We start from the raw sequence: 14,478 nt of genomic DNA, 5'->3' as shown, positions 1-14,478 counted from the left end.
AAATAACAGTAGCGAGGCTATATACAGGGGGTACCGGTACAGAGTCAATATGCGAGGGCACCGGTTAGTCGAGGTAATTGGGGTAATATGTACATGTAGGTAGAGTTATTAAAGTGACTATGCATAGATAATAAACAGAGAGTAGCAGCAGCGTAAAAGAGGGGGTTGGGGTGGGGGGACAATGCAAATAGTCAGGGTAGCCATGATTAGCTGGTCAAGAGTCTTATGGCTTGGGGGTAGAAGCTGTTAAGAAGCCTTTTGGACCTAGACTTGGCGCTCCAGTACCGCTTGCCGTGCGGTAGCTAGAGAGAACAGTCTGTGACTAGGGTGGCTGGAGTCTTTGACCATTTTTAGGGCCTTCCTCTGACACCGCCTGGTATTGAGGTCCTGGAATACACATTACTGGTCTGATCATAGTAATACACAGTACAGGTCCATGGACTAATGCCTCCAAGGGCAAGTTTCTGAAGTTAAATTTTCTATTTTTGATGAAAAGGTTTGCTTTCTTACCTTTCCATGTCTGTATCCAAGGAATAGCTCCAGGGAGCCCCAGCTAAAGGCAATTCAAATAGAGCTCCAGGGAGCCCCAGCTAAAGGCAGTTCAAATAGAGCTCCAGGGAGCCCCAGCTAAAGGCAGTTCAAATAGAGCTCCAGGGAGCCCCAGCTAAAGGCAATTCAAATAGAGCTCCAGGGAGCCCCAGCTAAAGGCAATTCAAATAGAGCTCCAGGGAGCCCCAGCTAAAGGCAGTTCAAATAGAGCTCCAGGGAGCCCCAGCTAAAGGCAATTCAAATAGAGCTCCAGGGAGCCCCAGCTAAAGGCAATTCAAATAGAGCTCCAGGGAGCCCCAGCTAAAGGCAGTTCAAATAGAGCTCCAGGGAGCCCCAGCTAAAGGCAATTCAAATAGAGCTCCAGGGAGCCCCAGCTAAAGGCAGTTCAAATAGAGCTCCAGGGAGCCCCAGCTAAAGGCAATTCAAATAGAGCTCCAGGGAGCCCCAGCTAAATGCAATTCAAATAGAGCTCCAGGGAGCCCCAGCTAAAGGCAGTTCAAATAGAGCTCCAGGGAGCCCCAGCTAAAGGCAGTTCAAATAGAGCTCCAGGGAGCCCCAGCTAAAGGCAATTCAAATAGAGCTCCAGGGAGCCCCAGCTAAAGGCAGTTCAAATAGAGCTCCAGGGAGCCCCAGCTAAAGGCAGTTCAAATAGAGCTCCAGGGAGCCCCAGCTAAAGGCAATTCAAATAGAGCTCCAGGGAGCCCCAGCTAAAGGCAGTTCAAATAGAGCTCCAGGGAGCCCCAGCTAAAGGCAATTCAAATAGAGCTCCAGGGAGCCCCAGCTAAAGGCAATTCAAATAGAGCTCCAGGGAGCCCCAGCTAAAGGCAATTCAAATAGAGCTCCAGGTAGCCCCAGCTAAAGGCAGTTCAAATAGAGCTCCAGGGAGCCCCAGCTAAAGGCAGTTCAAATAGAGCTCCAGGGAGCCCCAGCTAAAGGCAATTCAAATAGAGCTCCAGGGAGCCCCAGCTAAAGGCAATTCAAATAGAGCTCCAGGGAGCCCCAGCTAAAGGCAATTCAAATAGAGCTCCAGGGAGCCCCAGCTAAAGGCAGTTCAAATAGAGCTCCAGGGAGCCCCAGCTAAAGGCAGTTCAAATAGAGCTCCAGGGAGCCCCAGCTAAAGGCAGTTCAAATAGAGCTCCAGGGAGCCCCAGCTAAAGGCAATTCAAATAGAGCTCCAGGGAGCCCCAGCTAAAGGCAATTCAAATAGAGCTCCAGGGAGCCCCAGCTAAAGGCAGTTCAAATAGAGCTCCAGGGAGCCCCAGCTAAAGGCAATTCAAATAGAGCTCCAGGGAGCCCCAGCTAAAGGCAGTTCAAATAGAGCTCCAGGGAGCCCCAGCTAAAGGCAATTCAAATAGAGCTCCAGGGAGCCCCAGCTAAAGGCAGTTCAAATAGAGCTCCAGGGAGCCCCAGCTAAAGGCAGTTCAAATAGAGCTCCAGGGAGCCCCAGCTAAAGGCAGTTCAAATAGATCTCCAGGGAGCCCCAGCTAAAGGCAATTCAAATAGAGTCAATCTGATCGAGGTAATATCACTGTTTGGGATGAGACTGAAGAAAGCCTGGGGAGAGTTTATGTAACAACATGAAAACATAAACAGACCAATAGCCCATATAAACAGATCAATAGTCCACATAAACAGATCAATAGTCCACATAAACAGATCAATAGCCCACATAAACAGCAGACCTGGAATCACAACATGATAAGAGATTAAAGCATGTGGCTCATTAAAAGGCCATTTGTCTTGGTGTCTGTTTATGATTTTATCTATATGTTTATCCTGACACCACTATCAAAGGGTGACATTTCAAAGAAATATTTCTGTGTACTAAAATTTTTCTGTGAGAAAGCCCTTCCTTAAAATTCAATTAACTGTGTTTGTAAATGAAAGTGTGAATGATATCATCTGAAAGCAGATTTCCACGCTCTGCTTTCTGCTGTTTGGGGGTGAATAAACAACAGGATACTTCCTTATAGGCAGATTCCAATCCACTGTTCAGAATGACATCTGCATCTGTCTGTCTCATTCAGGACTGGCATCAAATTATAGGTAGAACCAGAAATAACTATTTGATATTGCTGTTGTCTTTGTATGCAGTCCTTTATGCACAGTTCCCCACATACTGTATCATAGTAATACACATTACAGGTCTGATCATAGTAATACACATTACAGGTGATCATGGATCTCTCAACCTAACATTGATTTCATATGAGAGGAATCTAATGAGCTTTAAGTATTAATCCTGTAAATCACTGGCTTATTTCATAATTCCTCCAGTAACCAGTCACTGGCTTATTTCATCAATCCTCCAGTAGACCTCCAGCAGCCATCCCCTGACAGACCAGAGGACCTCCAGTACCATCCCCGGACAGACCAGAGGACCTCCAGCAGCCATCCCCTGACAGACCAGAGAACCTCCAGCAGCCATCCCCTGACAGACCAGAGGACCTCCAGTAGCCATCCCCTGACAGACCAGAGGACCTCCAGTAACCCTGACAGACCAGAGGACCTCCAGTAACCCTGACAGACCAGAGGACCTCCAGTAACCATCCCCTGACAGACCAGAGGACCTCCAGCAGCCATCCCCTGATAGGCCAGAGGACCTCCAGCAGCCATCCCCTGACAGACCAGAGGACCTCCAGTACCATCCCCTGACAGACCAGAGGACCTCCAGCAGCCATCCCCTGATAGGCCAGAGGACCTCCTCAGCCATCCCCTGACAGACCAGAGGACCTCCAGCAGCCATCCCCTGACAGACCAGAGGACCTCCAGTAACCCTGACAGACCAGAGGACCTCCAGTACCATCCCCTGACAGACTAGAGGACCTCCAGCAGCCATCCCCTGACAGACCAGATGACCTCCAGCAGCCATCCCCTGACAGACCAGAGGACCTCCAGTACCATCCCCTGACAGACCAGAGGACCTCCAGTAGCCATCCCCTGACAGACCAGAGGACCTCCAGCAGCCATCCCCTGACAGACCAGAGGACCTCCAGTAGCCATCCCCTGACAGACCAGAGGACCTCCAGTAGCCATCCCCTGACAGACCAGAGGACCTCCAGCAGCCATCCCCTGACAGACCAGAGGACCTCCAGCAGCTATCCCCTGACAGACCAGAGGACCTCCAGCAGCCATCCCCTGACAGACCAGAGGACCTCCAGTACCATCCCCTGACAGACCAGAGGACCTCCAGTAGCCATCCCCTGACAGACCAGAGGACCTCCAGTAGCCGTCCCCTGACAGACCAGAGGACCTCCAGCAGCCATCCCCTGACAGACCAGAGGACCTCCAGTAACCCTGACAGACCAGAGGACCTCCAGTACCATCCCCTGACAGACTAGAGGACCTCCAGCAGCCATCCCCTGACAGACCGGAGGACCTCCAGCAGCCATCCCCTGACAGACCAGAGGACCTCCAGTACCATCCCCTGACAGACCAGAGGACCTCCAGTAGCCATCCCCTGACAGACCAGAGGACCTCCAGCAGCCATCCCCTGACAGACCAGAGGACCTCCAGTAGCCATCCCCTGACAGACCAGAGGACCTCCAGTAGCCATCCCCTGACAGACCAGAGGACCTCCAGCAGCCATCCCCTGACAGACCAGAGGACCTCCAGTACCATCCCCTGACAGACCAGAGGACCTCCAGTAGTCATCCCCTGACAGACCAGAGGACCTCCAGCAGCTATCCTCTGACAGACCAGAGGACCTCCAGCAGCCATCCCCTGACAGACCAGAGGACCTCCAGTACCATCCCCTGACAGACCAGAGGACCTCCAGTAGCCATCCCCTGACAGACCAGAGGACCTCCAGTAGCCATCCCCTGACAGACCAGAGGACCTCCAGCAGCCATCCCCTGACAGACCAGAGGACCTCCAGTAACCCTGACAGACCAGAGGACCTCCAGTAGCCATCCCCTGATAGGCCAGAGGACCTCCAGTACCATCCCTTGACAGACCAGAGGACCTCCAGCAGCCATCCCCTGACAGACCAGAGGACCTCCAGAAGCCATCTCCTGACAGACCAGAGGACCTCCAGCAGCCATCCCCTGACAGACCAGAGGACCTCCAGTAACCCTGACAGACCAGAGGACCTCCAGTAGCCATTTATTTATTTTTTTATTTCACCTTTATTTAACCAGGTAAACCAGTTGAGAACAAGTTCTCATTTACAACTGCGACCTGGCCAAGATAAAGCAAAGCAGTGCGATAAAAACAACAACACAGAGTTACATATGGGGTAAAACAAAACAAAGTCAAAAAATACAACAGAAATACATATATATACAGTGTGTGCAAATGTAGCAAGTTATGGAGGTAAGGCAATAAATAGGCTATAGTGCAAAATAATTACAATTAGTATTAACACTGTAATGATAGATGTGCAAGAGATGATGTGCAAATAGAGATACTGGGGTACAAATGAGCAAAATAAATAACAATATAGGGATGAGGTAGTTGGGCGGGCTAATTTCAGATGGGCTGTGTACAGGTGCAGTGATCGGTAAGGTGCTCTGACAACTGATGCTTAAAGTTAGTGAGGGAGATAAGTGTCTCCAGCTTCAGAGATTTTTGCAATTTGTTCCAATCATTGGCAGCAGAGAACTGGAAGGAATTTCTGCCAAAGGAGGTGTTGGCTTTGGGAATGACCAGTGAGATATACCTGCTGGAGCGCAGACTACGGGTGGGTGTTGCTATGGTGACCAATGAGCTAAGATAAGGCGGGGATTTGCCTAGCAGTGATTTATAGATGGCCTGGAGCCAGTGGGTTTGGCGACGAATATGTAGTGAGGACCAGCCAACAAGAGCGTACAGGTCACAGTGGTGGGTATTATATGGGGCTTTGGAGACAAAACGGATGGCACTGTGATAGACTACATCCAATTTGCTGAGTAGAGTGTTAGAGGCTATTTTGTAAATGACATCGCCGAAGTCAAGGATCGGTAGGATAGTCAGTTTTACGAGGGCATGTTTGGCAGCATGAGTGAAGGAGGCTTTGTTGCGAAATAGGCAACCGATTCTAGATTTAACTTTGGATTGGAGATGCTTAATGTGAGTCTGGAAGGAGAGTTTACAGTCTATTCAGACACCTAGATATTTGTAGTTGTCCACATACTCTAGGTCAGACCCGTCAAGAGTAGTGATTCTAGTCGGGTGGGCGGGTGCAAGCAGCGTTCGGTTGAAGAGCATGCATTTAGCTTTACTAGTGTTTAAGAGCAGTTGGAGGCTACTGAAGGAGTGTTGTATGGCATTGAAGCTCGTTTGGAGGTTTGTTAACACAGTGTCCAATGAAGGGCCAGATGTATACAAAATGGTGTCGTCTGCGTAGAGGTGGATCTGAGAGTCACCAGCAGCAAGAGCGACGTCATTGATATACACAGAGAAAAGAGTCAGCCCAAGAATTGAACCCTGTGGCACCCCCATAGAGACTGCCATAGGTCCAGACAACAGGCCCTCCGATTTGACACATTGAACTCTATCTGAGAAGTAGTTGGTGAACCAGGCGAGGCAGTCATTTGAGAAACCAAGGCTATTTAGTCTGCCAATAAGAATGCGGTGGTTGACAGAGTCGAAAGCCTTGGCCAGGTCAATGAAAACGGCTGCACAGTACTGTCTATTATCGATCGCGGTTATAATATTGTTTAGGACCTTGAGCGTGGCTGAAGTGCACCCATGACCAGCTCGGAAACCGGATTGCATAGCGGAGAAGGTACGGTGGGATTCGAAATGGTCGGTGATCTGTTTGTTGACTAGGCTTTCAAAAACTTTTGAAAGGCAGGGCAGGATGGATATGGGTCTGTAACAGTTTGGATCTAGAGTGTCACCCCCTTTGAAGAGGGGGATGACCGTGGCAGCTTTCCAATCTCTGGGGATCTCAGACGTTACGAAAGAGAGGTTGAACAGGCTAGTAATAGGGGTTGCGACAATTTCGGCGGCTAGTTTTAGAAAGAAAGGGTCCAGATTGTCTAGCCCAGATGATTTGTAGGGGTCCAGATTTTGCAGCTCTTTCAGAACATCAGCTGTCTGGATTTGTGTGAAGGAGAAGCGGGGGGGGGGGGGCATGGGCAAGTTGCAGCGGAGGGTGCAGAGCTGGTGGCCGGGGTAGTGGTAGCCAGGTGGAAAGCATGGCCAGCCGTAGCAAAATGCTTGTTGAAATTCTCGATTATTGTAGATTTATCGGTGGTGATAGTGTTTCCTAGCCTCAGTGCAGTGGGCAGCTGGGAGGAAGTGCTCTTATTTTCCATGTACTTTACAGTGTCCCAAAACTTTTTGGAGTTAGTGCTACAGGATGCAAATTTCTGTTTGAAAAAGTTAGCCTTTGCTTTCCTAACTGCTTGTGTATATTGGTTCCTAACTTCCCTGAAAAGTTGCATATCGCGGGGGCTATTTGATGCTAATGCAGTACGCCACAGGATGTTTTTGTGCTGGTCAAGGGCAGTCAAGTCTGAGGAGAACCAGGGGCTATATCTGTTCTTAGTTCTGTATTTTTTGAATGGGGCATGTTTATTTAAGATTGAGAGGAAATTAATTTTAAAGAACAACCAGGCATCCTCTACTGACGGAATGAGATCTATATCCATCCAGGATACCTGGGCCAGGTCAATTAGGAAGGCCTGCTCGCTGAAGTGTTTTTGGGAGCGTTTGACAGTGATGAGGGGTGGTCGTTTGACCGCGGACCCGTTACGGACGCAGGCAATAAGGCAGTGATCGCTGAGATCCTGGTTGAAGACAGCGGAGGTGTATTTAGAGGGTAAGTTAGTCAGGATGATATCTATGAGGGTGCCCATGTTTACGGATTTAGGGTTGTACCTGGTAGGTTCGTTGATAATTTGTGTGAGATTGAGGGCATCTAGTTTAGATTGTAGGATGGCCGGGGTGTTAAGCATATCCCAATTTAGGTCACCAAGCAGTACGAACTCTGAGGATAGATGGGGGGCAATCAATTCACATATGGTGTCCATGGCACAGCTGGGGGCTGAGGGGGGTCTGTAGCAAGCGGCAACAGTGAGAGATTTATTTCTGGAAAGGTGGATTTTTAGAAGTAGAAGCTCAAACTGTTTGGGCACAGACCTGGATAGTATGATAGAGCTCTGCAGGCTCTCTCTACAATAGATTGCAACTCCACCCCCTTTGGCAGTTCTATCTAGATGGAAAATGTTATAGTTGGGGATGGAAATTTCAGAATTTTTGGTGGCCTTCCTAAGCCAGGATTCAGACACTGCTAGAACATCAGGGTTGGCGGAGTGTGCTAACGCAGTGAATAACTCAAACTTAGGAAGGAGGCTTCTGATATTTACGTGCAGAAAACCAAGACTTTTACGGTTACAGAAGTCAACAAATGATAGCTCCTGGGGAGTAGTGGTCTAAGGCACTGCATCGCAGTGCTAACTGTGCCACTAGAGATCCTGGTTCGAATCCAGGCTCTGTCGCAGCCGGCCGCGACCGGGAGACTCATGGGCGGCGCACAATTGGCCCAGCGTCGTCCAGGGTAGGGGAGGGAATGGCCGGCAGGGATGTAGCTCAGTTGATAGAGCATGGCGTTTGCAACGCCAGGGTTGTGGGTTCGATTCCCACGGGGGCCAGTATAAAAAGATATGTATTCACTAACTGTAAGTCGCTCTGGATAAGAGCGTCTGCTAAATGACTAAAATGTAAAATGTAAAATGTAGGAGTGATACTGGGGGCTGCAGGGCCTGGGTTAGCCTCTACATCACCAGAGGAACAGAGGAGGACTAGAATAAGGATACGACTAAAGGCTTTAAGAACTGGTCTTCTAGTGCGTTGGGTACATAGAATAAAGGGGGCAGTTCTCCGGGCGTTGTAGAAAAGATTCAGGGCATTATGTACAGAAAAGGATATGGAAGGATATGAGTACAGTTCAGGTAACCCTAAGCGTTGGGTAACAATGAAAGAGATAGCGTCACTGGAGGCACCGATTGAGCCGGTCTCGGCGTGTATGGGGGGTGGAACAAAGGAACTATTTGAGGCAGTTTGAGAGGGACTAGGGGTTCTACAGTGAAATTGTATAATAAGAACTAACCCAAACAGCAATAGGCAAGGCATAATTGACATGGGAGAGAGGCATAAAGCAGTCACAGGTGTTATTAGAGAGAGCTAAGACAACAACTGGAAATAGCGATAACGTTTGGGCTAAGGCTAAACATAATAAACAGGACAGGGTACCGTGTAAAGGAACAGTCCAGCAGGCATCAGTTGTTCAGCTGAGTGATCATAAGGTCCAGTGAACAGCAATATGTGAGTCCGAGAGCAGTTCAAATTGGTGCTTCAGCACAGTTAGCAGGGAGCACAGTTGTAGTTTGCGTGTGCTAGCGGGCCGGGGCTGGCAGATGGATCTTCGTGGTCGTCGCAACGGGAAGCCTGTTGAAACCACATCAGACTATTTCGTCGGCAAACCAGTCATGTTGGATCGGCGGGGCTCAGTGTCAACACTAGGAGGTCCCGTCCGGTTGACAGAGAGGTAGATAGCCGGGAGATGGGCCTGAGGCTAGCTCAAGGCTAACTGGTGCTTGCTATAGGGCAATGGTAATCAGCCAACAACAGGTTGCAGCTAGCTAGCTGGTTGCGATGATCCGGCGCTAGGGTCCAGTGATTCCGGCAGAAAGTCCAATAAGCTCTGGGTCGATAGCACGCTGGGTCGATAGCACGCTGTGCAGACTGGCCGACGAATTGTCCAGGCTAGAGCTAGAGCTGGCTGGTGGATAGTGTAGGCCACGGACAGTGGTGAAGACGCTAACGGTGACTAATAGCAAGTAGCCATTCAGTTTCAGCTTACGGTTCTTGATGAAAGTTATAAAGAAATAATAGAATCCTTTCCACGTTGGGTGAGGCGGGTTGCAGGAAAGTATATTTAGTTAAAGAATGAAAAGTAAAAATTGAGAAATATATACAAAATAGACAAAAAAAACAAGAAACGGGATATTTACACAAGAACAATGAATAAAAGCGACCGCACTGCTACGCCATCTTGGAAATCCATGCCCTGGTCTGTCAAGCCATCCCCTGACAGACCAGAGGACCTCCAGTAGCCATCCCCTGACAGACCAGAGGACCTCCAGTACCATCCCCTGATAGGCCAGAGGACCTCCAGTACCATCCCTTGACAGACCAGAGGACCTCCAGCAGCCATCCCCTGACAGACCAGAGGACCTCCAGCAGCCATCCCCTGACAGACCAGAGGACCACCAGTACTATCCCCTGATAGGCCAGAGGACCTCCAGTAACCATCCCCTGACAGACCAGAGGACCTCCAGTACCATCCCCTGACAGACCAGAGGACCTCCAGTAGCCATCCCCTGACAGACCAGAGACCTCCAGCAGCCATCCCCTGACAGACCAGAGGACCTCCAGTACTATCCCCTGATAGGCCAGAGGACCTCCAGTAACCATCCCCTGACAGACCAGAGGACCTCCAGTACCATCCCCTGACAGACCAGAGGACCTCCAGTAGCCATCCCCTGACAGACCAGAGGACCTCCAGCAGCTATCCCCTGACAGACCAGAGGACCTCCAGTAGCTATCCCCTGACAGACCAGAGGACCTCCAGCAGCCATCCCCTGACAGACCAGAGGACCTCCAGCAGCCATCCCCTGACAGACCAGAGGACCTCCAGTACCATCCCCTGACAGACCAGAGGACCTCCAGCAGCCATCCCCTGACAGACCAGAGGACCTCCAGTACAATCCCCTGACAGACCAGAGGACCTCCAGCAGCCATCCCCTGACAGACCAGAGGACCTCCAGCAGCCATCCCCTGACAGACCAGAGAACCTCCAGTAACCCTGACAGACCAGAGGACCTCCAGTAGCCATCCCCTGACAGACCAGAGGACCTCCAGTAGCCATCCCCTGACAGACCAGAGGACCTCCAGTAACCCTGACAGACCAGAGGACCTCCAGTAGCCATCCCCTGATAGGCCAGAGGACCTCCAGTACCATTCCTTGACAGACCAGAGGACCTCCAGCAGCCATCCCCTGACAGACCAGAGGACCTCCAGCAGCCATCCCCTGACAGACCAGAGGACCTCCAGTACTATCCCCTGATAGGCCAGAGGACCACCAGCAGCCATCCCCTGACAGACCAGAGGACCTCCAGTACTATCCCCTGATAGGCCAGAGGACCTCCAGTAACCATCCCCTGACAGACCAGAGGACCTCCAGTACCATCCCCTGACAGACCAGACGACCTCCAGTAGCCATCCCCTGATAGGCCAGAGGACCTCCAGTAACCATCCCCTGACAGACCAGAGGACCTCCAGTACCATCCCCTGACAGACCAGAGGACCTCCAGTAGCCATCCCCTGACAGACCAGAGGACCTCCAGTACCATCCCCTGATAGGCCAGAGGACCTCCAGTAACCATCCCCTGACAGACCAGAGGACCTCCAGTACCATCCCCTGACAGACCAGAGGACCTCCAGCAGCCATCCCCTGACAGACCAGAGGACCTCCAGTACTATCCCCTGATAGGCCAGAGGACCTCCAGTAACCATCCCCTGACAGACCAGAGGACCTCCAGTACCATCCCCTGACAGACCAGAGGACCTCCAGTAGCCATCCCCTGACAGACCAGAGGACCGCCAGCAGCCATCCCCTGACAGACCAGAGGAACTCCAGTACTATCCCCTGATAGGCCAGAGGACCTCCAGTAACCATCCCCTGACAGACCAGAGGACCTCCAGTACCATCCCCTGACAGACCAGAGGACCTCCAGTAGCCATCCCCTGACAGACCAGAGGACCTCCAGCAGCTATCCCCTGACAGACCAGAGGACCTCCAGTAGCTATCCCCTGACAGACCAGAGGACCTCCAGCAGCCATCCCCTGACAGACCAGAGGACCTCCAGCAGCCATCCCCTGACAGACCAGAGGACCTCCAGTACCATCCCCTGACAGACCAGAGGACCTCCAGCAGCCATCCCCTGACAGACCAGAGGACCTCCAGTACCATCCCCTGACAGACCAGAGGACCTCCAGCAGCCATCCCCTGACATACCAGAGGACCTCCAGCAGCCATCCCCTGACAGACCAGAGGACCTCCAGTAACCCTGACAGACCAGAGGACCTCCAGTAGCCATCCCCTGACAGACCAGAGGACCTCCAGTAGCCATCTCCTGACAGACCAGAGGACCTCCAGTAACCCTGACAGACCAGAGGACCTCCAGTAGCCATCCCCTGATAGGCCAGAGGACCTCCAGTACCATTCCTTGACAGACCAGAGGACCTCCAGCAGCCATCCCCTGACAGACCAGAGGACCTCCAGCAGCCATCCCCTGACAGACCAGAGGACCTCCAGTACTATCCCCTGATAGGCCAGAGGACCACCAGTAACCATCCCCTGACAGACCAGAGGACCTCCAGTACCATCCCCTGACAGACCAGACGACCTCCAGTAGCCATCCCCTGATAGGCCAGAGGACCTCCAGTAACCATCCCCTGACAGACCAGAGGACCTCCAGTACCATCCCCTGACAGACCAGAGGACCTCCAGTAGCCATCCCCTGACAGACCAGAGGACCTCCAGTACCATCCCCTGATAGGCCAGAGGACCTCCAGTAACCATCCCCTGACAGACCAGAGGACCTCCAGTACCATCCCCTGACAGACCAGAGGACCTCCAGCAGCCATCCCCTGACAGACCAGAGGACCTCCAGTACTATCCCCTGATAGGCCAGAGGACCTCCAGTAACCATCCCCTGACAGACCAGAGGACCTCCAGTACCATCCCCTGACAGACCAGAGGACCTCCAGTAGCCATCCCCTGACAGACCAGAGGACCTCCAGCAGCCATCCCCTGACAGACCAGAGGAACTCCAGTACTATCCCCTGATAGGCCAGAGGACCTCCAGTAACCATCCCCTGACAGACCAGAGGACCTCCAGTACCATCCCCTGACAGACCAGAGGACCTCCAGTAGCCATCCCCTGACAGACCAGAGGACCTCCAGCAGCTATCCCCTGACAGACCAGAGGACCTCCAGTAGCTATCCCCTGACAGACCAGAGGACCTCCAGCAGCCATCCCCTGACAGACCAGAGGACCTCCAGCAGCCATCCCCTGACAGACCAGAGGACCTCCAGTACCATCCCCTGACAGACCAGAGGACCTCCAGCAGCCATCCCCTGACAGACCAGAGGACCTCCAGTACCATCCCCTGACAGACCAGAGGACCTCCAGCAGCCATCCCCTGACAGACCAGAGGACCTCCAGCAGCCATCCCCTGACAGACCAGAGGACCTCCAGTAACCCTGACAGACCAGAGGACCTCCAGTAGCCATCCCCTGACAGACCAGAGGACCTCCAGTAGCCATCCCCTGACAGACCAGAGGACCTCCAGTAACCCTGACAGACCAGAGGACCTCCAGTATCCATCCCCTGATAGGCCAGAGGACCTCCAGTACCATTCCTTGACAGACCAGAGGACCTCCAGCAGCCATCCCCTGACAGACCAGAGGACCTCCAGCAGCCATCCCCTGACAGACCAGAGGACCTCCAGTACTATCACCTGATAGGCCAGAGGACCTCCAGTAACCATCCCCTGACAGACCAGAGGACCTCCAGTACCATCCCCTGACAGACCAGACGACCTCCAGTAGCCATCCCCTGATAGGCCAGAGGACCTCCAGTAACCATCCCCTGACAGACCAGAGGACCTCCAGTACCATCCCCTGACAGACCAGAGGACCTCCAGCAGCCATCCCCTGACAGACCAGAGGACCTCCAGTACCATCCCCTGACAGACCAGAGGACCTCCAGCAGCCATCCCCTGACAGACCAGAGGACCTCCAGCAGCCATCCCCTGACAGACCAGAGGACCTCCAGTAACCCTGACAGACCAGAGGACCTCCAGCAGCCATCCCCTGACAGACCAGGGGACCTCCAGCAGCCATCTTCTGACAGACCAGAGGACCTCCAGTAGCCATCCCCTGACAGACCAGAGGACCTCCAGTACCATCCCCTGACAGACCAGAGGACCTCCAGTACCATCCCCTGACAGACCAGAGGACCTCCAGCAGCCATCCCCTGACAGACCAGAGGACCTCCAGCAGCCATCCCCTGACAGACCAGAGGACCTCCAGCACTCTGCCTTGATGTTCCTTCTCAGGATACATCCAATGAGATAATCATCAATCCAACCAGTCCCTAATCTTGTTTACTGTCCATTTAGATGGATTGTAGATTCCAACAAAAAAAACTCTCTAACTGTGTAGCAGAAGAACACATTCCAATGTGCAACGTATTTACCTGTTACATCAAAACAGACAGCAATTTTGGACCAAAGTTGATTTTTTTGATTATCACAAATGTCTACAAAGCAAAGACTTCAGAACAATCCAGAATCATGTCCCTGTTGGAAAAGTCCTACATAACCCAGAATGCATTTTTGCTAGCATTCCTCCAGTTCAGATGAAAACGTTGCTGTGCACCTTGGGTAATGTAGGCAAAATGCACAGAAGTTGGATGGAACATAGCTTCACAATGTGAAGCTTCACAAAATTCTTAATTTACAAATGTTTTCTTATTGTACAACATAGAAGTGGTTAACAAAGTGAAAGCAGAGGGCAGGATTAATCCAGATTTGAACACAGATTAGAACTGTAGTGGCTGTGAAATGCCATTCCCTTCAAGTGCTCTCACAATGAAGAAACTGGTCTATGAGTTTAGCTTTCAAGTACAGAACATCTGTCCCTTTTGACATCTAGAATCAACCTGGTTTATTACCATGGAAATGCCGGGCCTGCAGAGCTAGGTGTGGTTCCTACCAGACGTCTCATATTCAATACTAACCACACATTCCCAGTCAGGGGTTAGGGTTAGGGTTAGGAGGACACAGTATATGAACAGGACAGAGGTCATGTGAGAGAGAACAGTGGGCTGTGATGGTGCCTCATCAACAGAATGAGTATATTTCATTTAG

The sequence above is a fragment of the Coregonus lavaretus genome (genome assembly GCF_964263955.1).
Source record: "Coregonus lavaretus genome assembly, contig: HAP1_SCAFFOLD_4043, whole genome shotgun sequence".
NCBI lineage: Eukaryota > Metazoa > Chordata > Actinopteri > Salmoniformes > Salmonidae > Coregonus > Coregonus lavaretus.
Note: the sequence above shows the minus strand (reverse complement) of the source record.